Source organism: Taudactylus pleione, unplaced genomic scaffold (assembly GCF_031769625.1).
Source record: "Taudactylus pleione unplaced genomic scaffold, aTauple2 ptg000108l, whole genome shotgun sequence".
In the NCBI taxonomy this organism is placed as follows: Eukaryota; Metazoa; Chordata; class Amphibia; order Anura; family Myobatrachidae; genus Taudactylus; species Taudactylus pleione.
In genome coordinates, this window is record NW_028284510.1 from 3,289,138 (window position 1) to 3,313,254 (window position 24,117).

At 43.6% G+C, this 24,117-nt stretch overlaps 1 pseudogene; it reads right to left on the reverse strand.

The window, feature by feature from the left end:
• Window positions 1-11,171: 11,171 nt before the first annotated feature.
• LOC148525455 (formyl peptide receptor-related sequence 1-like) overlaps window positions 11,172-24,117 on the reverse strand; it is a 29,347-nt pseudogene continuing 16,401 nt past the window's right edge.

A 24,117-nucleotide genomic window follows, 5' to 3' on the forward strand; every position in this document is an offset into this window, starting at 1 on the left:
ATGAACTATTTAAAACTTATTCAACACAATTGTATAAAACTAAATAAATAAACACAGCATTAACATTGATTTTTATAATATATTGGCCATCAATATATCGGATACTCGATGATTGGAACATGGCGACCACCACAACTTTGATTTCCCCCGTGGCTGCTCCACTGAGCTGTACAGTGGGGTGCTGAGGGGAGATCATTTATATTTCCACGAAGGCAGATACTGTCTGAAGCTGCCAGGTGGGGGAAATTGTGGTGCTGCCTGATCAGCAATGATCGGCAACAGGCATACACTGGGGGAGAGAGCAGGGATGAGGAGTAATTGGGAGGTCCCTCTGCCATTGGCAGATGCTGGAGAATTATCTTCCTGCAGCCACCCACTATGCATTTTTGACTGGTCACATTATTTGTGACCATGTCAAGTAACAGATAACCTGGCATGGTCGTAAACAATCCAACCATGCTAAGCAAGTGGTTACAGAGGTAGTATGTTCTGCACATGCCTAGAAGATATTTACTCATCTTGCTCCCCCAGTCCTCTAACAGTGATGTATCAGTCTTTGTCTGCCAAATTCTCTGCCAATATTATACCCCAGAATGCGTTGCAAACAGCATTCGGGAGACCAGGAAAATCTTCAAATAATCACAGAAGGGAACTCTAGTTCACAACAAACTAACAAAAAAACAACACACAACAAAATATCAATAACTCTTACATAAGTCTTGTTCACAATTTATATATTATTAATAACATATCCTGTAAATTACATAACATAATGGATCTTTTAATGTATTTTTCCAATTTAGTAAAATACTTACATTTTTAAAAGTAAATAGATGTTTTGAAAAGTAGTTAAAAGACTATCATACCAGCATTCACTTACACTGCCTATGTTCTATCAAATTAATAATTCTCATACTGTAGAATTTGACAATGTGTTTCAAACTAATGTATCTTTTTAATACATTAAGTTAATATTACTGGATTGATAAAATATATTTAGACGAACATTTGTAGACACTATTGGGCAATAAACAAACAGATTTTGCGCAATCCAGTTTCTTTTCATTTCCCATCCCTAAAGACTCATTTATTACAGTACAGCTCTTAGAAGGGCACAACAATTTATCATGGGATGTTTTTTTTCAGATATTTTTTATATTGTAAATGTATATATTGTATTACAAAGAAAGAGCCATAGGCACCCATTTTATGTAATGCAGAACCCATCTGTATAGAAAAAAAAACAACCAGGTTCGATTTACTGAAGAGTTTTGCTGTGTCACAAGTGCTTGCATTGCCTGTCGGGATCCATGTGTATTATTAATGGTGTTGGGAGGAGGTGGCATATATATTTATACTAGGGATGTGGAGAGACTCCTATATTTTGGGTTTGGTCCTAAATTATATTTGTGTTTATGGTTCTGATAAAACCAACCTCAAAAGTTTTTGTTTTGGATTTCTTTAAAAATTTATAAAAACAGCTAAAATCATTTTATTTGGACCTGTTTTTGTTCCTACAGAATTAATAACAACAATAACATTAATTTCCAGTCATATACTGTACAGTCAATTTTGACCATCTCACAGCTCACAATGATGTTTTGTCAAGTATTGGCCAAAGGCTTCAGCAAGTTGGCTGGCTAAACTAAGCAACAGAGCAGTGGCAGAACCAAATGGCAGTTTAAAAGAATATACTGTAGCACATCTATGAAACATAATGCAACTGCAGTGGCAGACAGGATGGCAGTTTAACTACAAAGTACAAACCTATAGAATATTTTGATTATTTAATAACTAATAGCCTAGAAGTAAGAGCCTAGTAGAAAATGTAATATATTATCCATCAAACGTCCAAACAGCAAATCACAGGCCTCAGGCCATTAGAATTGATTGTTATCAGAGTAAAGTCTAGTAGAAAACAAGATCAACATCAAACTCTTAATTTCAGAGGGACGGCCCTGATTCAGAGTGAGCGCTCTGTCAGGGCATCCGGCTCTGAATCAGGGCCACAGTGTGGTTCGGATACAGTGTGGTTCGGATACAGTTAGGGTTGGATACAGTGCAGGTCGCATACAGTGTAGATTCTGTGTGGGCAGGATACAGTGCAGGTCACATATAGCACAGGTCACATACAGTACTGGTTGCATACAGTGCAGGATACAGTGTGGGTTGGATACAGTGCAGGTCGCATACAGTCTTGGTCGCATACAGTGCTGGATAGAGTTAGGGTTGGGTACAGTGCAGGTCGCATACAGTGAAGGATTCTGTGTGGGCTGGATACAGTGTGGGTCACATATAGTGTGGGTTGGATAAAGTGCAGGTCAGATACATGAAAGGTCGAATACAGCGCAGGTTGGATACAGTGTGGGTCAGATACAGTGTGGGTCGGATACAGTGCAGGTTGCATACAGTGTGCGTTGTATACAGTGCAGGTCAAATACAGTGTGGGTTGGATACAATGCAGTTTGGACACACCAATGGTGCACTTACTGTGACAGAAGGTACTGGCATTGTCCTCAGTGCATGGGTGCCGGCTGTGGCAGCAGTGCGGGGGTGGCAGCAGTGTCCTTTTTGCGAGAGTGCTGGTGGTGTGGCAGTTTGTGGATGCTGACAGTGTTGGCAGTACTGGGGTGGTGGTGGTGTCCTCACTACGGTAGTGCTGGTGGTATTGGAAGTGCAGGTATACCAGTGCAGGAGTGCCAGAAGTGTTCTGAGTGTGAAAGTGTTGGCAGTGTCAACAGTACATGGGTGCCAGTGATTTTGGCAGCACAGGGGTGCCAGATCAGAGGCAAACAGCGAGATACGAGCTACGGCTGAGATCACCTCAGATCCCAAAAGTTGCTTTCCACATGGATATATGCTATAGTCATTGCCACCATCTCAGGATAATGATTACAGGGGCAATAGAAGAAAACATTCTTTATTTAATAACATTTTTAAAAATTACATTTACTTTAACATATTTTTTTTTAAGTTTCAATAATTTTTTTCTCTATTTTTTATAAGAATCTGCTCTGTAAGCTGAGATGTGATGTCCAGTACAGTGTACGTGTGCTACCCGGGTCATGAGCAGGAGGACAATGACTGGTCAGCAAACTATCAGGTCTGTGCTTACAATTTATGGGCAATTATGGCCAGGGATCTAAACAATGTCTGGTGATTTATATATTGTCTTGATAGAATAATTTCTAATATTGTGAAATGCGGCAATACAAAATCTTTTATTATTACCACTTTTTGTTAAATAGACCCCCCCTCATTTCAGCAATTTATTTTTTCAATCCAAAAACTCAAAATTGAAATATGGTTATGTACCAAAATAAAATATTTACATTTTGGGATATTCCAACATTTCAAAATATTTAGTACCTTATGTATTCTACTCTGCCACCCTCTCACTGTAGACAAAAGAAAAAAAAATCACAATTTTGATGTACTGTAGTGCAAAATTTGATAAACAAGAGCCACGGACATGGACTGTAATACTATATTTCTGATATATAGGCAAACATAACCAAATAACAGTGGGGAGAGATGGACTTTCTTTCTACTCCTCCAGATAAAACTGGCAGTATATCCCTTGCTCCATGGTGTATCTCACCTTGTTTGGGGTAGACTGGGCTTCAGAGTAAATCTACTTGTGTTCAAGTCCTCCTATCCCTCTATGCAGCCCGTTATTCATTAACAAGTCAAGGTGCATTGATCCTACAAGGCCCACCTTGGCTTTCTAAATTCAATTCCAATTCAATGAATGATGATATACATAGGCAGCCATTATACATTGAAAAATGAATACCTGGTTCCAATTTAACTTCCAGTGCAACCTTCTATTTGCCTGCTGCTTCCACACAATGGAGATACCCTACCCCACATAAACAATTATATGCAGCAAAAAAAGAAAACAGAGGAAGCGCTGTCAAACAGTAACATTTAATTTATTTTTCCTTTTAATATTAATTGATATATCAGTTCTAAAATATTAGCTGACAAAATACTCCAATATTTTTTAAAATTAAAATATACATACAGTATATAAAACAATGTTAGGATATGTGATAATTCATATAGAGCAGTACACTTAGGGGGTCATTCAGACCCGCTCGCGAGCTGCAGTACGCTCGCAAGCGGGTCGATGTTCCCCACTGCGCATGCGCACGATGGAGGGAGCTCCGTCGTGCGCATGCGCAAGACCCAGGGAGCGACGGGCTTTCCATCGCTCCGGGTCTCGCACCAAACAGCACGCCCCCTTTGATGGGCGTGCCGGGGGCATGGCGGCCAGACGGAGGCGTTCTCATGGGAACGCCTACCGTCTGAAGCCGGCCCCTCTGACATCACTAGTGATGTCAGTGGGAGTGATTTTGGCTCTGATAGAGCCAAAATCACTCCAGGGCTTGTGGCAGGGAGACCCTACCGCAGGGTCTCCGTCGCAAGTCCGATGGTCACGATGGTCAAGACCATCGCGACCATCTTTTTGGCCGCTCGCATATGCTGTGGGTGGTCACCCACAGCTATGCGAGCGGCCAGGAAACCGCTCCATTTTCATGGAGGAGGGCCCTGATTCAGAGCGAGCGCTCTGGTCAGAGCGTCCGGCTCTGAATCAGGCCCTTAGTACTCTTTCTAAGTAGAATTAATGTCCACCCAACTTAACCAAATGCACAAAAAAAGCTGTAACTTAAACCTTAAGGCTCTATGTGATTATCCAAATGTTTCCAAACAGGAATAAAACATTCATATGACACTTCTATATGCTTTTAAAAAAAATTTTTTGCATATATAATTTTCTAGATTTAGAACAATATTTATGAGCACAATTTTTCACCTTTTGTCATTCTGCTATTAAATATATGATGACTGTATTCCAGGTCTCCTCCCTTCATAGATTTTTAGATATGTACAGCAGAGACAATGATGTTAGCAGTGCAATAATTATTATCAGACATACATTATTAGCAGCAGTGATCTTGAACTGGTTTTGAGCCTCTTACTCCCGGTCACTAATGTGGGTATACACCCCGTGATTGGATACTGTGATCTATCTGACTGAATACTATATATGTATGCAAACATTTTAGTGGACAAAACACGCGATATCCATAAGGAAACTATAAATAGTGCTGTCTTAGACGCTCCTGGTAACTATGGTGAGAGACTGGAAGTGATGCTAGAATACTTGGACTTCACAGACACAGTCAGTGTTTGGATTTCCAGGGGGATGATCACCCAAGTGATAGACTAGATACATAACGCTATGCTAATTGTATTCAACAAGTATAGCTGACACCTCTATTACCAGATTGATAAGTGGAGGAGAGGAAACGTGTTTTAGTAGTTTGTTACAGTTGGCCTAGCACAGCAAAAGTTCATTAAACTTGTAGTTGATTGATGTATAGGGACCAGCTGTGCTAATGCTGTACCAATAGGTCCTCAGTACGTGGGGCAGTAGTGCGGGGGGGTGCTGGCAGTGTGTCCTCAGTGCTGGGTGCCGGTGGTGTCAGCAAATCAGGGGTGCCAGCAGTGTCCTCAGTGCATGTGTGCTGACAGTTTTGGCAGTGCAGGGGTGCTGGTGGTGTCATCAGTGTGGGAGTGACAGCAGTGTCTGCAGTGTGGGGTCGCTCATGGTGTCTTTAGTCTGTGAGGCAGCAGAGCAGGGGTACCAGCAGTGTCCTCAGTGCAGGATACCAGTGATGTCGGCAGAGTGGGGGTGCCAGTGGTGTCCTCAGCGTGGGGGTCCTGGTGGTATTGGCGGTGTATGGCTGTTAGTGGTGTCCTCCATTCAGGGTGCCAGCAGTGTTGGCAGTGTGGGATGCTGCCAGTGGGGGTCAGCAGCAGGGAATACCAGCTGTGTCGGCAGCAGGGGGTGCCGGCAGTGTCAGGCAGTGGGGGATGGGTGGGCAGCATCTTATTTTTCTTCCTGTGCCCATATTCAATGTGCTTAATGCTGATTGGCTGAGAACTGTGACAGACAGCTCTCTCAGAAAATCAGCATTAAGCCCACTCAATACAAAACCTCGCAATCTGACAGCGGGATCGCGAGGTTTTGCCTCAGGAGAGGGATCTGGGGGAGGCAGGGAGATCCGATCTTGCCTCGGGTCGCCCCGGATCCCCAAAACTTGGTTGGTTTCGGTTCTCTGAGAACCGAACCCACTCATCTCTAGTTGAAACACGTTGGCGATTTGGATGTAGGGCTGTATGTTGGGATCACTTACCATGGTGGATGGCCGGCTGCAGACCCTGGACTTATGCTGGTGAATGTAACCCATACATGCTTATAAAGAACTGATCATTGTTAGCTCTTTTGTTAGATCTGGTAATTGTTGCAATTTCAGCTACGTGGGGATTCCTATGTCAAGGAATAAATCTACTTGTTTGAATATGCATGTTTTATATATTAAAACTGTGTTACACTCTATATATACTGTATATTTCTTTATTTTTTATGGCTACATGATGGTATGCTATAAAGGAGAACTGACCCAGGAATTATTAGCACATCATTGGATGACTGCTGATCTACTCTAATTCATAACCAAGAACAAACAAATGTATCAAATTGTGGTTAGATATGTCTTTTTTTTGATTTATGTGGAAGCGCTGGTGAGCTGTGCTCATTGTGTTACTCATTGTTTCAGTGGAGGAAAGGAGAAACCTTTTGTGACACTTACTGTTCTAGCTGCTGCATTCACTTTTGCTCACCTTAGTCCTACACAATTGTGTTTATTAGGCATTCCATATTACATTCGTGTATGACTTTATTTGAAATAGGGCATTCAGGGTGAGAACTGGGTGGTGACAATGTGATCGCACGTAACTGCCTTGATTATTGGGAGGTTATTGTGTACGGAGTAAGTAAGCTTGCTCCTGATAGCTCTCTTGTACCTAGCACAGAGCTGATGTAATTGCAAATACTAATGATGATGATTGTGCCGGTTTGCGTAATTTCAATGAGCGACACAGGTTTCCGCTTGCAGACCCATGAACCCCTGCATTAGTACAATGGATTTTCACATTAGCATGAGGTAGTACAGTAAATCTGGGTTGGGTATGGGATCACGGCAGTAAGGATGCTGCCATTAAGAATACTGACAGCGTCATCCTGACAGTCAGAATCCTGAAACCATTAGGTAAGTACCCTAACACTAACCCCTAACCCTAACTCTCCCTTACTGGTGTCTGAATCTAACCCCCCTCTGTGCCTAAATCTAACCTTCCCCTCCCCGAACCCTAAACCTAACCCTCTACCTAACCCAGAGGCGGGCTGGGCCAGGGGCCAGGCTGCCATTTGCAACCCGGGCCGCAGTGCCATTTGGGCCATGGGCAGTCTATGTATCTGTGACACCGCTGCACCGCACGTGTAGCACTGACCGGACGGTGTTCGGTCAGTGCTACACAATAACTAACAAACACACAGCCTCCGGCGCTGGCAGCTGTGTGTTTGTCTTGTGAGTGGCAGTCAATGAGAGTCTGTCAGACTCTCACAGACTGCTGCTGCGCCCACTGCAGGACCCGCTCTATCTTCCGGGTCCTGCACTGGGTAATGGGAGAGACGTCATGATGTCTCTCCCATAATGCAGAGCGGGCCAGACTGGGAAGACAGATGGAGGGGCAGATGGAGGTGGCGGGAGCGGGATTCAGGTAAGTGTTTTTTTTTTTATTATTACATTTTTCTACTGGGGGCGTGCTACTGGGGGCACTACAAGGGGTGAGACCACTACTTTGGGCCCTACAAGGGGGAGATCACTACTGGGGGCACTGCAAGATGGGGGACTACTACTGGGGGCACTACAAGGGGGAGATCACTACTGGGGGCACCACTAGAGGGAGATCACTACTGGGGCACTACAAGGGGGGGCTAATACTGTGGGCACTGCAAGGGGGAGATCACTACTGGGGACACTACAAGGGGGAGATCACTACTGGGGGCACTACAAGGGGGGACTACTACTGGGGGCACTGCAAGGGGGGATCACTACTGGCTCACTGTAAGGGGGAGACCACTACTGGAGACTGCTACTGGGGGCACTTCAAGGGGGGGACTACAACTAGGGGGACTACTACTGGGGGCTCTACAAGGGGGGGACTACTAATACTAGGGGCACTACAAGGGGAGGGGACTACTACTAGGGGCACAACAAGGGGAGGGGACTACTACTAGGGGCACTACAAGATGAGGGGACTACTACTAGGGGCACTGCATAGGGGGGAGGGGACTACTACTGGGGGCACTGCATTGGGGGACCACTGCTGGGGGCTCTATATAAAGGTCAATACTGGGGGTACTGTATAGGGGGGAGACTACAACTGGGGCCACTATTTAAGGGGCACTGCATAAGGGTTACCACTATTGGGGGCACTGCATGGGGGGTGGACTGCTACTGGGGGCACTATATAAGGGGCTTACTACTGGGGGCACAAGGGGCACTGCACAGAGGGGACCACTACTGGGGTAACTGTATAGGGGCACTGTATAGGGGGATCACTACTGGGGGCACTACTGGAAGCCTGCATAAGGGGATCCTCTACTGGGGCACAGGGGGGCACTGCATATGGGCACCACTACAGGGGGCTGCCCCATATCTTTATTTTTACTTTACATTAATCCCATATGGACCTGTTTCCTCCCTGGAAGACTTGAGGGGATAGGGGGGCGCCGATGCACGCACATGCTCTGGGCACCCTGGCTACACGCTACTCCTCTGCCAGGACCACCTGCATGCATTTGCCCCCCAGGCTAAAAGTTGCCAACCAGTCCCTGCCCTAACCCCTGATACTTACATTCCGGTTGTCTGCGGTTGATACGTCTGCGGTTGAAGCTGTCAGGATTCCGACACCGGTATTTTGACCATCAACATTCCGCACACCAGGATGCTGACTACAGCCCAGTAAATCAGGCTTTCACGGCTGCCCGCACCTACAGACATTTTCCATGAGGCTCCAAATGAGCCCTAATACCTGCTGCATGAAAGCTATGCTGATCTGTGATATTTTCACTTGTTTATGAATTCCAACATTTTGCATATACAGTAGTGAATCAGAACGCAGGCATACCTAAAGGTGAAAACGGGCGTTTTAAAGGTGTGCATAATTAACAAAGCAGCGTCATCGACCACGTCAGTTGGGTGTCTTTAAACCAGAACTGCTCGCATGATTGCAGTAGGAAAAACCAACCACAAGAATAGCGAGCAGTTCATACGCCGTTCGATGTACACGATTAATCAAATAAATAGCGGACATGACGTATGATGCGAGCGGCCAGGGGGCGTTTTTTCAAAATTACGACCGCATGTTTTGTTCGCTCGTTCAGACATAGAGGCGTCAACAGACCGCAAAGAGTGAACGGTCAATTTAAATATCCAGCCCCTTTTTCTGAACGAGCGAGCGCAAATAGCGTCCGGCTCTGAATCAGACCCTCTGTCCCTGCAAGAGACTTTTAGTAAATCCCTGTGACATTGCCTGAATTCGCAATGCAGATTGTAGTAAATAGAGCCCAAAGAGAGAATAAAAATGAAAAGCTTCTGCCCTGGATATCTGAATCAAATAATTGTTATGATTCTCTGGTTTACAGGATTTAAGTTAGACTATATATAAGCTTATAACTGTTGCACTTCTCTTGTTAGCATGATTATAAATATTATGTTTCATTAATTAATATGATGTAATGTATACTATATATAAATGTATAATTATCAGACTTTACTTGTCAGCATGAATATAATTGTCAGGATTCATATAAAGTACAGCACACTGTATACAGACGTATAATTGTCATGTTTAATTTGTTAACATTCTGTACTTGAAAAGTTTATTAAAATATTTTAAATTACTATAACTTTGATGTAAACAAGTTTATGTAGCTCATATCAGAAACATAACTAGACATATTATCACCCAGGGCAATAGAGAACACAGACATCCCCTCCCACCACCACCTCTTGCCATCTTGTAGTCACCCCTAGTGGTGAGACATGTACTACCCGTTTTCCAGCACCTTCCCCTTTTACAACCCACAAACGCCTCATCCTGTCACTCAAATTAGCAGGCATTCGCTATTTTGCGAGCACACTATTTTCGGCCGCACTGACTGGTTCGCACATGCGTATTAAAATCCGTACGCATGCGCAGATGTGCAAATATCGCTCGGAACGAACGAGCAGCTGCTTACGAGCGGCTCTGAATGAAGCCCAGAGCTTGCGATAAAGCTCTGTCCCTGCGAATCCCCTCCGCAGCCTTATCACAGTATTTTCTCAAAAAATACCATGACAAGTGCCTGCGCATGCGCAGACCGGCCGCCACTGCTAACCCCTCGGCACTAAGCCCCGCTTCCCGTGATCACGACCCCCCCCTTCCTTAATTACACTTACCTGCATGATCCGGGCTCCAGTGATGTCCTCCATCACTCCGATCAGCTGACATCCCATACTGCACTGGGACCCGATCACCTGATGATCAGGCCGCAGTGCAGTATGTAAGACCAGCTGACCGGAGGGAGGACATCACCAGAGCCCCGAACTCCGGTCCCTGGACTCAGATAAGTTGTTTTTTTTTTACTATTTTTTTTTTTTTTTTAGCAGAGATCAGCGTGTTGTCTGTTTATACCACACAGCTGATCACTGGGGCCGGCTCCAGCCTCTGCTCTGCCTGTTAGAGCGGAGCAGGAGTCCGGAAACCGAGGGAAACCCTGGATAACGCCACCTCCAGGTGGCATTTTTATCACAGGGCCTCCCCAGGTATTTTTTTTCACAATTTATTTTTAGAAACTTTGGCCAGATCACATTTCCCATTACAATAATGGGAAATGCGATCTGATTACTAAAAATAAGTGATACTTAGGGGATGGAGTAGAATTTTATGAATTCTACTCCAATTGCCCTGTAGTAACTTTAGATAAAACTAAAATAATGTGAAAAGGTTGTGAAAACACCCTTTTTCACTTTATTTTAGTAAAAATAATGAAAAAATAAATAGAGCCCTTAATAGTTTAAAGAAGTTTCCACCTTCAGGTACTGTAACTACAGTTATACATTTCCACATGCATTATAGCCTAAATTATTTGCTTAGTTTCATAGTTTTCCTTTATACACCTACTATACAATATGACAGGATATCTTTGCGGATTTATTTCCACATTGATTTGTACCTGTGAATGTGGAATATAGAAGTGAGATCTATGTCTGTTAAACATTCCTATTAAATACAACTGCATTCAAATTATCTCTTTCTTTTGAAGACTGATTAGAAATCTCATTTAGAGCACGTTCCAGCCTGGATGGTAGGGAATGCATTAAACTCTCTTTAAAGTCTTGGCCAATGAAGACATAGAGGATGGGATTAATGCAACTGTTAAAGTAAGCCAGGCAGACACAAATTACATTTACTGTATTATCTATATAATATTATCTGTCAGACAGTGATATTAATGGCCAAGTGTAATACGGAAACCAGCAGATAAAGAAACACGTCACAACTGCAGTGATAATCCTGTACGGTCGCTGAGACATATTTGATCTTCTAACTTTTACAAGTTTAATAAATATTAGACAATAACACACTAGAATGATAGTGAAAGGGATCACAAACATAGTAACACACCTGGTGATTTGCAAATTCTTGATGTGAGAGGGATACTCATAAAATGTTTCTTTTAGCTGACACTCTGAAACATCCCAATCTATGCTGTTAGAAATCACATGAGGAACACTTAAGATCAGACTCAAACCCCAAATTATCACTGAAATGCTGTGGGCACATTTTGGGGTTCTATGAATCTTAGACCAAAATGGCCACATTATAGATATACAACGATCAATACTCATGGCGGCTAAACAATTGACACTAGCACACATGGTTATATACAGGATACCAGTACTGACTTGGCATAATTCATAGCTATAAGGTCCAAAATACATAGCCTTTTCTGCAATTTTCAAAGGGAGAATTACACAGCAGATGAAATCAGCTATGGCCAGATTGAGGAACCACACAGCACTGACTGTCTTCATCTTGAACCCAGCAATCCAGATAACTAAGCCGTTCCCTGGAATTCCCAAAATAAAAGTGATGCTGTAGAAAATGATTGACAGTATTTGTCTGATTGTGAGCAATTTTGTATAATCCAGCCAGTTACAGCATGTCCTATTGCCTGAGAGATTATAGTCCTCGGTGGATGTTATCCTGAAAGCAGATTGGGACAGATAGTGATATAATTAGTTAGTACATTCTCAGTTTAATTTAAAGTGAAAAAGTATCAGGTAAGAAAAATAATTCAGAAATCCCTAATTCCAATCAATTGCATGTTCCATATTATTTACCTAACACTTTACATATTAGTGCTCCCAAATTTTAACATTAACATTCTTCATATTACATGTTGCATAAATTTTTAAGTAATTTGCCATAGAAACAAGATTTTCTTTTAAATAGAAAAGGACGTTGTAGAATCATAATAAAGAGCAAATGAATCCCATAATGACTAATGATAGGATTGGTGACATTGAATCAACTGTTACTACAATGTAGATCTAACTGTGCTGCTGATAAATAGATGTTATATTCATGGCTGTAACTAGGAATGGGTGCCGCCGCTCAGTGTGCAGGGCTTTGTGGGTGGCACCATCGCTACCTCACGGCTTTTGCCTCTGGCTAGGAGGTTGTCTGACATGGCACAGTACAGTCATGGTCATTGATGCATTGCTGTCCACAGCTGCCCTTCTTTGGATGCTTCCAAACAGGCACCCTGCAAAATGTGCAGCCGCTCAGAGTATCATCAGGACTCTTAGGGCAGTGCTGCACTTTCTAGTGCTGGTGGCCCCGCCCCATCTGCATGATGTCATCACATTATTACAAGGCGGGCAGCAGAGGGTGCTCCGGGGCCCTGCTACATCACTGGTTATATTACTACCCAGTTGTCTTCTGCAAATCTGTTGGTATCTCCTAACATTAATTGAAAATCCAGAATGTTTAAAGGGAAACCAGTAATAGGGTCTGTATTTATAGTGTCAAGACTGTCCTTCTGGCACTTGTGTAAATGCTAGAATGGCCGATGGCCTGAGGGGCACATCCGGCCACCTGATGGCCTGGCCACAGCTTCACCTCCAGGTTCTCTGCTCAGCCAGCATACTAAGGCTGGTGGTGCCATTAGGCCATTCCCCCATTATTTGCAGCATTTCCCCATTATGTTTGGCCACTTCCTGTGATATTTGACCCTTTTCCATGTGTGCACAAAGAATGCTGGCACCAATTCTTGGCCCCACTCTGAGCCTGATTCAAAGTTGAACGCAAATGCAAATCGCACGTAGCTTAAGCAATTGTTTGCCATTGCACATGCATCGCAGTGCGTGTGCGTGAAGACAGCAGTGTGATCACCCTGCATTCACGCAGACCACGGAGACCCATTGCAGATTGATGGACAGGAAGTGACTGTTTGGGGGTGTTGACAAGGGTGAATAGCTTAACGCAGGCATGCCTGGCCATTTTAATGCCATTACGTGGGCATGCATATATTAGCCACTATAATTGCATAAGCAGCTCCCTGGCCTCCGGCAGGTCTGATCTTCCGCAAGGGTAAAATGACTACTGATGTACTTTGATGGTCCCGATGTTTGTGTAGGTATGTGTAGTCGCACGCAGGTGAGAAGGCAGCAGTGGGCGTCTTTATGCTCAGGTGATCTTTGCCAACATTTGCATATTTTTGCAACCGCATTGCATACGGAATTGCAGCTGCAATCACATTAGCATCCATCTTTGAATCAGGCACTCTGTCCCTGGGTGAAACATTCAATTTAATGATTATGCAGACAATTCTGAAGATAAAAAAAAAATATCAATGAAAAGTAAGAAAAACTTCTGGGTGCATCAGATATAGATGTATTTTTTTTAAAGAAATCTCCATTACTATACATCAGCACAACGTATGTATAAGATCTACATCAACACACAGCTATCATGCCACAATCTGCATCTTACCCTAACCACATAAAGTGTATATATTTTAGGGGTGAGCGGGTTTGGATTTCAGAAATCCGAGCCTCCCCGATCCGAGGCCAATCCGAGTCAGACTCGACTTTTCCCGCCTAACTCGGATCTGAAATCGAGGCAAAACATCATCATCCCGCCTTCCGGGTCTCGCGGGTTTTGGATTCTATATAAGGTACCCTCATCGGCGCCATTTTCTCACTCGGCTGTGGACAGTGAAGAGGGAGGGTGGGAGTTAGGGCAGGCTGGGCAGTGTAGTGTAGTGTAGTGTAGTGCAGTGTAGTGTTGTGCTGTGCTGCTGTTGTCCATAGGGGCTGTGTCCTCTCCTCCAAAGTCCATAGGGGCTGGCTGTGTTGTGCTGTGCTGCTGTTGTCCATAGGGGCTGTGTCCACTCCTCCAAAGTCCATAGTGGCTGGCTGTGTTGTGATGTGCTGCTGTTGTCCATAGGGGCTGTGCCCACTCCTCCAAAGTCCATAGGGGCTGGCTGGACTGTGTTGTGCAGTCAGTTGTCCATAGGGGCTGTGTCCACTCCAAAGTCCTGTGCAGTGTCCCAGTCCTAAAGGGGTGCTGTAGTGTTGTCCAGGGGGTGTTCTGTCCATCAGGGGTGCTCCCCCAAGTGCAAAAAATATAAATATTTTTTCTGTGTTTGTGAATTGTGAGCGCAGTAGCCGCACGTACATCAACAAAGTAGCTTCAAGCATGCGCCTGTGTCATAAGTAAAGGGCCGGCTGGCTTGACTGTTAAAGGGTAACCCCCAAAGTGCACTCCAAACAAAATAAAAATATATATTCTGTGTTTGTGAATTGTGTGCACTGTGGCAGCACGTGCATCAACAAAGGAGCAGCTCCAAGCGTGCGGCTGTGTCCCATAAGTAAAGGGATGGCTGGTTTGCCAATTAAAGGGTGCTGTAACCCCCAAAGGGCACTACAAACAAAATTTAAAAATATTTTCCGTGTTTGTGAATTGTGTGCACTGTGGCTGCACGTGCATCAACAGAGGAGCTGAGCCAAGCGTGCGCCTGTGTCCCATAAGTAAAAGGCTGGCTGGTTTGTCCGTTAAAGGGTGCTGTAACCCCCAAAATGCGCTCCACAAAAAATAAAAAATTCGCCTTTTTTTCTGTCTTTGTGAATTGTGTGGGCTGTAGCTGCACCTGCATCTTCAAAGCAGCAGCAACAAGCGTGTGTCTGTCTGTTAAAGGGTGGTGTAACCCCCAAAGTTCACTCCAACAAAAATAAAACATTTTCTTCTGTGTTTGTGTATTGACTACACTGTATGTGCATCCTCAAAGCAGCAGCACCAAGCGTGCGTCTGTCTGTTAAAGGGTGGTGTAACCCTCAAAGTGCGCTCCACAAAAAATAAAAAATTCTTCTTTTTTTTTCTGTCTTTGTGGTGCACTGTAGCTGCACGTGCATCAACAAAGGAGCAGCGCCAAGTGTGCGCCTGTGTCCCATAAGTAAAGAGCCGGCTGGCTCATTTCTTAAAGGGTGGTGTAACCCACAAAGTGCACTAGTCTCCAACAAAAAAAAAAAAAAATTTGTGTTTGTGTGCGCCTTAGCCGCACGTATATATCAATATAAAATAAAAGGAGGACCAAACTTTCTCCGATAAAAATAAAATATGGAAAGATGAAGAACCACTTCCTTCTACTGCTGAAGTTGCTGCCACTAGTCATGACATAGACGATAACATGCCATCAACATCGTCTGCCAAGGCCGTTGCCCAATGTCATAGTAGAGGGCACATACAATCCCAAATGACAAAGTTCAGGAAAATTACCTTAAAAAAACATTTAAATCATCTGAGGAGAAACGTAAACTTGCCAATATGCCATTTATGACACAGAGTGGCAAGGAACGGCTAAGGTCTTTCCCTATGTTCATGACTAGTGGTTCAGCTTCACATGATGATGGAAGCCCTCCTCCCGCTAAAAAAATGAAACGAGTTAAGCTGGCAAAAGCCCAGCGAAGAACTGTGCGTTCTAAGAAGATATCACAAATCCCCAAGGAGAGTCCAAGAATGCTGGCAGTTGCGATGCCTGACCTTTCCAGCACTGGATGGGAAGAGGTGGCTCTTTCCACCATTTGCACGCCCCCTGCAAGTGCTGAAAGGAGCACCCACAGTCCACTTGCTGATATGGAAATTGAGGATGTCATTGTTGAAGTACAACAGGATGAGGATACTGGTGTAGCTGGCACTGAGGAGGAAGTTGTCGAGAAGGATACTGATGGTGATGTGGTTTGTTTAAATCAGGGGAGACAGTTGTTGTCCATGGGATGAAAAAGCCCATCACGGTCATGCCTGGGCAGAAGACCAAGCACTCCACCTCTTTGGTCTAGCAATATTTCTATCCAAATCTGGACAACCACTGTCTTGCCATATGTACCATATGTAAAGGTGAAATAAGTATTGGTAGGGACGTTAATCACCTAGGAACATCCTTCCTTATACGGCACCTGCAGTGCGTTCATAAAAAGTTACTGTCAAGTTCAGAAACTTTGGCTAAGACCATAAGCATTCGAGGGACACCTAAATCCCATTGTCCTGTTGTATCCAAGTGCCTGAAAACCACACCGTCAACTCCCTCCTCATCAATTTCCTCCTTAGTCAGGATCGGAAGTAGTCCTGCAGGCCATGTCACTGGCATGACTGCCTCTCCTATCCGGGATTCATCCAGAGGATCCAGCATTGCTATGCCTACTGCTGCTGCTGTTGCTGCTGCTGGGAGTCATTCATCATCCCAGAGAGGAAGTAGGAACACTACTACTTTTACTAAACAATTGACCCTCCAACAGTCCATAGCGAGGAGGATGAAGTACGACAGCAGTCATCCTGAAGCAAAACTTATAACTGAGGCCTTGACTGATATGTTGGTTTTAGACGTGCATCCAGTATCCGCCATTAGTGCAGTGGGATTTAAACAATTGATGGAGGTAGAGTGTCCCCGGTTCCAAATCCGTCTAGATTCCACTTCACTAGGCAGGCGATACCGAGACTGTACAGAAACATCAGAAAAAGTGTCCTCAGTGTCCTGAAACATGCGGTTGTACCCAATGTCCACTTAACCACGGACATGTGGACAAGTGGAACAGAGCAGACTAAGGACTATATGACTGTGACAGCCCACTGGGTAGATGTATCACCTTATGCAGCAACAACAGCAGCATCACCAGTAGCAGCATCTCAGAAACACCAGCTCGTTCCAAGGCAGGCTACGCTGTGTATCACCGGTTTCAGTAAGAGGCACGCCACCAACAACCTCTTAGAGAAACAGAGGGAAATCATTGCCCAGTGGCTTACCCCACTTAGACTCTCCTGGGGATTTGTGATATCTGACAATGCCACCAATATTGTGCGGGGATTACATCTGGGCAAATTCCAGCACGTCCCATGTTTTGCTCACACAATAAATTTGGTGGTGCAGAATTTTCTGAAAAGTGACAGGGACGTGCAGGAGACGCTTTGGGTGGCCCAAAAAATTTCTGGCCACTTTCGCCATTCAGCGACTGCGTGCCGAAGACTGCAGCACCAGCAAACACTATTGAACCTGTCCCACCATCACCTGAAGCAAGAGGTTGTGACGCGTTGGAACTCAACCCTCTATATGCTTCAGAGGATGGAGGAGCAGCAAAAGGCCATTCAAGCCTATACATCCACCTATGACATAGGCAAAGGAGGGGGTATGCACCTGACTCAAGCGCAGTGGAGAATGATTTCCGTGTTGTGCAAGGTTCTCCAGCCCTTCGAACTTGCCACACGTGAACTCACTTCAGACACTGCCAGCTTGAGTCAGGTCATTCCCCTCATCAGGCTTTTGCAGAAGCAACTGGAGATGGTGAAGGAGGAGCTAAGATGGAGCGATTCCGCTCGGCATGTGGGACTTGTGGATGAAGCCCTTCATTTGCTTTGCCAGGATTCCAGGGTGGTCAATCTGTTGAAATCAGACCACTACATTATGGCCACCGTGCTCAATCCTAGGTTTAAAGCCTATGTGGTGTCTCTCTTTCTGGCTGACACAGGCCTGCAGATGTGCAAAGACCTGCTGGTGAACACACTGTCAGCTGAAGCGGAACGTGACATGTCAACAGCTCCTTCTTCATTTTCTCCTGCAACTGGTGCTGCCAGAAAAAAACTTAGGTATCCTAAGCAACCCGCTGGCGGTGATGCAGGGCAGGCAGGACCAAGTATGAACATCTGGTCCGGACTGAAGGACCTGGCAACAATTTCTGACATGTCTACTGTCACTGCATAGGATACTGTCACCATTGACAGAATGGTGGAGGATTACATCGGTGACAGCATCCAAGTAGGCATGTCAGACAGTCCGTACCTGTACTGGCAGGAAAAAGAGGTAATTTGGAGGCCCCTGTACAAACTGGCTCTATTTTACCTGAGTTGCCCCCCCTTCAGTGTGTACTCTGAAAGAGTGTTTAGTTCAGCCGGGAACCTTGTCAGCGAAATGTGTAGGAGGTTGCTTCCACAAAATGTGGAGAAGATGATGTTCATAAAAATGAATGATCAACTCTTCCAGGGAGATCAGCCTCCAGAACGTACAGAGGGCCTGTGGTGGTGGATTCCAGTGAGGATGAATTAATACTCTGTGAGGATGAGGATGTACACTGAAGAGGGTGAGGAATCAGTGGATGAAGAGGATGAGGACGACATCTTGCCTCCGTAGAGCCAGTTTGTGCAGGGACAGATTAATTGCCAGCTTGTTTTGTGGGGGCCCAAACTAACCAATCAGTTCAGCCACAGTCATGTGGCAGACCCTGGCGCTGAAATGATTGGTTTGCTAAAGTGCGCATGTCCTTTTTATACAACATAAGGGTGGGTGGGAGGGCCCAAGGACAATTCCATCTTTGGAAAAATGTTTTGTTCTTAGACTATTATTAACCTCAATAACATTATTTTCCAGTAATTTATAGTCAATTTAGATGACCTCACAGCTCACAATATTGTTTTCACAATTATTGGCCAAAGGCTGCAGTGAGCTGGCTTGTTACTAAACAGCAGAGCAACAGCACAGACACCACAGTTTAAATTGTGATTCAACCCCCAGTGGGCTGTCACAGTCATGTAATCTGATTATTGTAATAATGATTATTTTACAGTCAATTGTATTGTTAAACTACTACTAGTTGTCTTCTTGGTCCACTACTGGGATGAAGATACACCCTCAGCAGCAGCAGCAGACCTAGCATTCAAGGATACTTCTGAGGAGTCCCAGAAAGGGGTGATGTCACCTTCAGCAGGAATAACAAATTGTATGCCAGACTACCTCTGATCATTACTGAGGATATTGAGGATAAAGGTTTTGGCAGCAGAGATTACAAGTGCTAGGATCTAGTAGAGAGAAGGAAACTAGCAGATGCTGGACTGTTTGTTATTATTTTTTTAGCACCAGTTTCTCATGCTATCAAATACTTGTCATGAGCTCACTGCAGATGATGTAATAGCGTGGAGGTTCCTAGATGCTTAATGTCCCTACCTCTACTAACTGTGGTTCCACAAAGGCTATAGATGGTTTGACAAATGTTGTCAGGATTTGGGGGAAAAAAAATCACACATAAGAGGTGAATTTGGTGGTCTTATGCCCAGGCATGACAAAGACCTTCTTCTTATCATGGCCAAGAGCTGCTTCCACTGGTGCCAGAATTACACAAACAACATCCTCATCCTCAACATCCTTATTAGTGCCAGCATCAGCTACACAAATATCCCCCTTATTATCTTGCAATTCCACATTGGCATGTTCAATTTCTATGTCATCAGCAATTCTTATGCCCACAAATACAGAGGGAGCAGAAATTATGGAAGGCAGCCTCTCTGACAGGTGATGCACACATAACACTCATGGAGACACTTAGACTCTCCTCGGGGATTTGTGAGATTTGTGTTTCTGAACACACAGTTTGATCAACTGCCTTAGTGGTGTTCATTTATTTACACATCTTCTAAATTCAGAGTAAAAAGGTCTTTCATTGTCATGAGTGGCAGAAGATGCCTCACAGACAGTTGCAGAACCACGACTTAGAAATGAAGGCCAAGGCCTGACCCCTTTCTTGCCACTTTGTGTGGTGAATGGTATGTTGCCAATTTTTTGTTTCTCTGCACTAACCTCTAGAGCTGTTTTCACTTTTACCCCTGTAAAATCTAATTTTTTTTTAATTTCAGATACTCTGCTCTTGAGCATCAACTTTAAATGAGAGTGAAGAACTAGTATTGTCAGCATGACTGGTTGCAGCAGCTGCAGTGCTAGCATTTGCTTGCTGCTTCTGCTCTTCTCTCTGTTGGTTGTTGTGATAAATATTGATGAAAACACTCAAGATGTACAAAAACTGCATACTAGTATTATGTATTTACTAACCACCACTCACTGTGGAGTCACAGTACATGTGTTATGGACACACAGTGCAGTATGGCCAGCAGAGTCACAGTACTTGTACACAGTGGGATATGGCCCAAGGAGTCACAATGCTTGTCTAAATAGTGGAGTATGGCCCAAGGAGTCATGTTGCTTGTATATACAGTGGGCTATGACCCAAGGAGTCACAGTGCTTGTATACACAGTGTGGTACAGCCCAAGAGTCACAGTGCTTGCATACACATTGGGGTATGGCCAAAATTGTCACAGTGCTTATATACACAGTGGGGTACGGCCAACAGAGTCACAGTACTTGTATACACAGGAGGTATGACCAAATGAGTTACTGCATGTATACACTGTGGACTATGGCCCAAGGAGTCACAGTGCTTGTATGCACAGTGGGGTATGGCCCAAGTAGTCATAGTGCTTGTATATACAGTGGGGTACAGACAACAGAGTCACAGTGCTTGTATACACAGTGGGGTATGGTCTACAGAAATATAGTAATTCTATACACAGTAGGCTATGGCCAAAAGAGTCACAGTACTAGTATACACAGTGGAGTATGGCTCAAGATGACACAGTACTTGTATACACAGTGGCATATGGCCAACAGAGTCACAGTACTTGTATGCACAGTGGGGTATGACCAACAAAGCTATGATACTTGTATACACAGTGGGATATGGGCCAAAGAGTCACAGTACTTGTTTACAATAGTGGGGTATGGTCCAAGGAGTCACAATGATTGTATACACAGTGGGATATGGCCAACACAGTCACAGTGCTTGTATACACAGTGGGGTATGGCCAACAGAGTCACAGTACTTGTATACACAGTGGGGTACAGCCAAGAGAGTTACAGTACTTGTATACACAGTGGGCTATGGCTCAAGGAGACACAGTGCATGTATATACAGTGGGGTATGGCCAACAGAGTCACAGTATTTGCATACACAGAGGGCTACACACAGAGTGACAATACTTGCATACACATTGGGGTATGGCCCAAGGAGTCACAGTGCTTGTATACACAGTGGGGTTTGGCCAAGAGAGTCACAGTACTTGTATACAATGTAGGGTACATCCAACAAAGTGACAGTAATTGTACACACAGTGGGCTACAGCCAACAGAGTCACAGTACTTGTATACACAGTGGGGTATGGACAAAAGAGTCACTGTGCTTATATACACAGTGGAATATGGCCCACCGATTCACAGTGCTTGAATACACAGTGGTGAGTCACCTAAGGAGTCACAGTGCTTGTACACACAGTGGTGTATGGCCCAAGTAGTCACAGTAATTGTATACACAGTGGACATCTGCCAACAGAGTCACAGTAATTGTATGCTCACGTGGGTTATGGCCCAATGAGTCATGTTGCATATATACACAGTGGCATACAGCACCAAAAAACTTTTTTTTCTTGAAAGTTGTTTTACTTTTTTAAATTTTGTTTACTTTTTAAAACTTTTTCTAAAAATATTTTTTTTTTTTAGATTGGTGCAGATGGGCATGAGTACAGCACAGCATACATCAGCGTGCAGTTTGCCCCCTACATACAGACACTTTACCAGCACAGCCACTTGTAAGTCTGGACACAGGCACTTTAATAAGCAGAGTATAGTGCAGTATATATCAGTGTGCAGTGTGCCCCCTATATACAGTCACTTTAACAGCACAGCCACTTGTGAGTCTGGACACAGCACAACCAGCAAATACAGTAGAGTATAGTGCAGCATACAGCAGCGTGCCCCATACACAGTCACTTAACAGCACAGCCAGCCATCTGTTGAGAGTCTGGACACAGCAGCTGCACAATCAATACAGCAGAGCAGTGCGCAGCATTCAGCAGCGTGCAAGTGAAATGGCGCCAAGTCCTGGTCGCGGTACCTTATATAGAAACCAACTCTCATGAGAATCCGACGTCGGGAGGATGATGTTTGGCCTCAAAGTGGGATCCGAGTCAGGCAGGAACACCCGAACCACAGCTCTGGTGGACTCTGATCCTCGGAGTTCGGAGTGGTCGGAATTCCATAGATTGCGAACCGCTCATCTCTACTTTTTCCATCTATGTTTCTGTATGCTACTCCTGACTAAATAATTATATTACATATATATATATATGTAAATTGCTAATGTTAATGGATACTACTATTATCTATTTAAATCATTATAAAACAGTACTGTGAAAAACTCTTGATTTGCACTTTAATGCAGCTGCTGCACTTTCATGCTTCTAATCTCACTGCCCCCCTGTGTACAGTTGAGCCCCTTCAAACACTATTGTCTTGTCTATTAGATCCATATAGTGCGGAGGGGGCTATGAAGGTGCAGCTAATATGGAGTTGGGAGGGGATGGTGCTGAAAATGGAGTAATATACTTACTGATAGCCATAACCCTCTGTCACATTATATAAGGTGAGATTTGAATCACGAATCTTCATTTTGGCTTCACCCTACAAACATATAAATACATATATAGTAAGCGTTATGAAAGTTGTTAATATGCATCAAACATAAAAAAATCTATGTGACATGTATGATAAAAGGTCTATTTCCCATTAGAATATGCAATGTGAAATACACAACACTGACACCAAAGGTGATTACCTGATCAGTCTAAGTGAGCTGCCTCGACTCAGGTCTATTTCCAGATGTACTGTATTGTAAAGACCCCTATAAATCATTTTCTCTGTATAAGTCCCACTAATATACAAATCCTAAATCAGTGACTATTAAAGGCAATGTCTGTATATAGTATATACTATGTGAGATGGCAGATTTCACTCTGAATTTGAGCAGGTGAGTAATTATCACACTACATACTTATTGCATAATACATCAGATAGAACATCTGGTAAGCACACTGTAATTTTGTTTTCACTTAACATACATTGTATATATAGGCTGGAATTGGTACTATTATGAAGAGCAATAAAAATCAACACTGTAATGTACTTACTGTAGGATAAAAATGACATGGAAAGTTGAAGTGACACAAAACATAGGATCATGAATATAAGTACACATGAAAGTAATGTGGTAACACAAGAGATAATTGAAATGGTGTAATAAGACAGAGGAGATGAATAAGATTTTGCAAAACACAAGATAGAAAGACCATACATTTATTTATTTATTTATTAACAGTTTCTTATATAGCGCAGCATATTCCGTTGCGCTTTACAATTGGAAACATTGATAGAACAAAACAGGGTAATAACTGACAGACATAGAGGTAAGAGGTACATTTAATATATTTTATGTTATAAAACAGCATTTAAATGTAAAATTAATTTTACACTTACAAAATCTAGAGATGTCCCGGTTTTGGTTCCCAGAGAACCAACAACAATCGAATTTAGGAGTTCCGAGTCAAACAGAGTCCAAGTTTGGATCTTTCTGCAGTTTGGAACACAGATTTTAAAACAGAACTTGGGTATACATCATTCTAGCTGTTTTTTATTAAAATTAAAAAAGTATTCAGTTATGGGGTGACATAAAAACCCTTGGATGGCTACTTAGACCCTTAATGGCTCCGTTCTTAAGTTTTAAGACCTATAACCAAACTGTCCCATTTTGAACCATATTGCATATTATCTGCAAGTTCATGTTATAGTAAATTGCAAACTTCAAATACTACATATTTACCATATAATTCAAGAAACAACTGATACAGATATTACATATTCTTAGAATTATCTGTTTGCCAGTATTGCCTACTAGATATATCTGGGCATGTTGGCAACTGTGCCTAAAAATGTACAGTTCATTTACTTT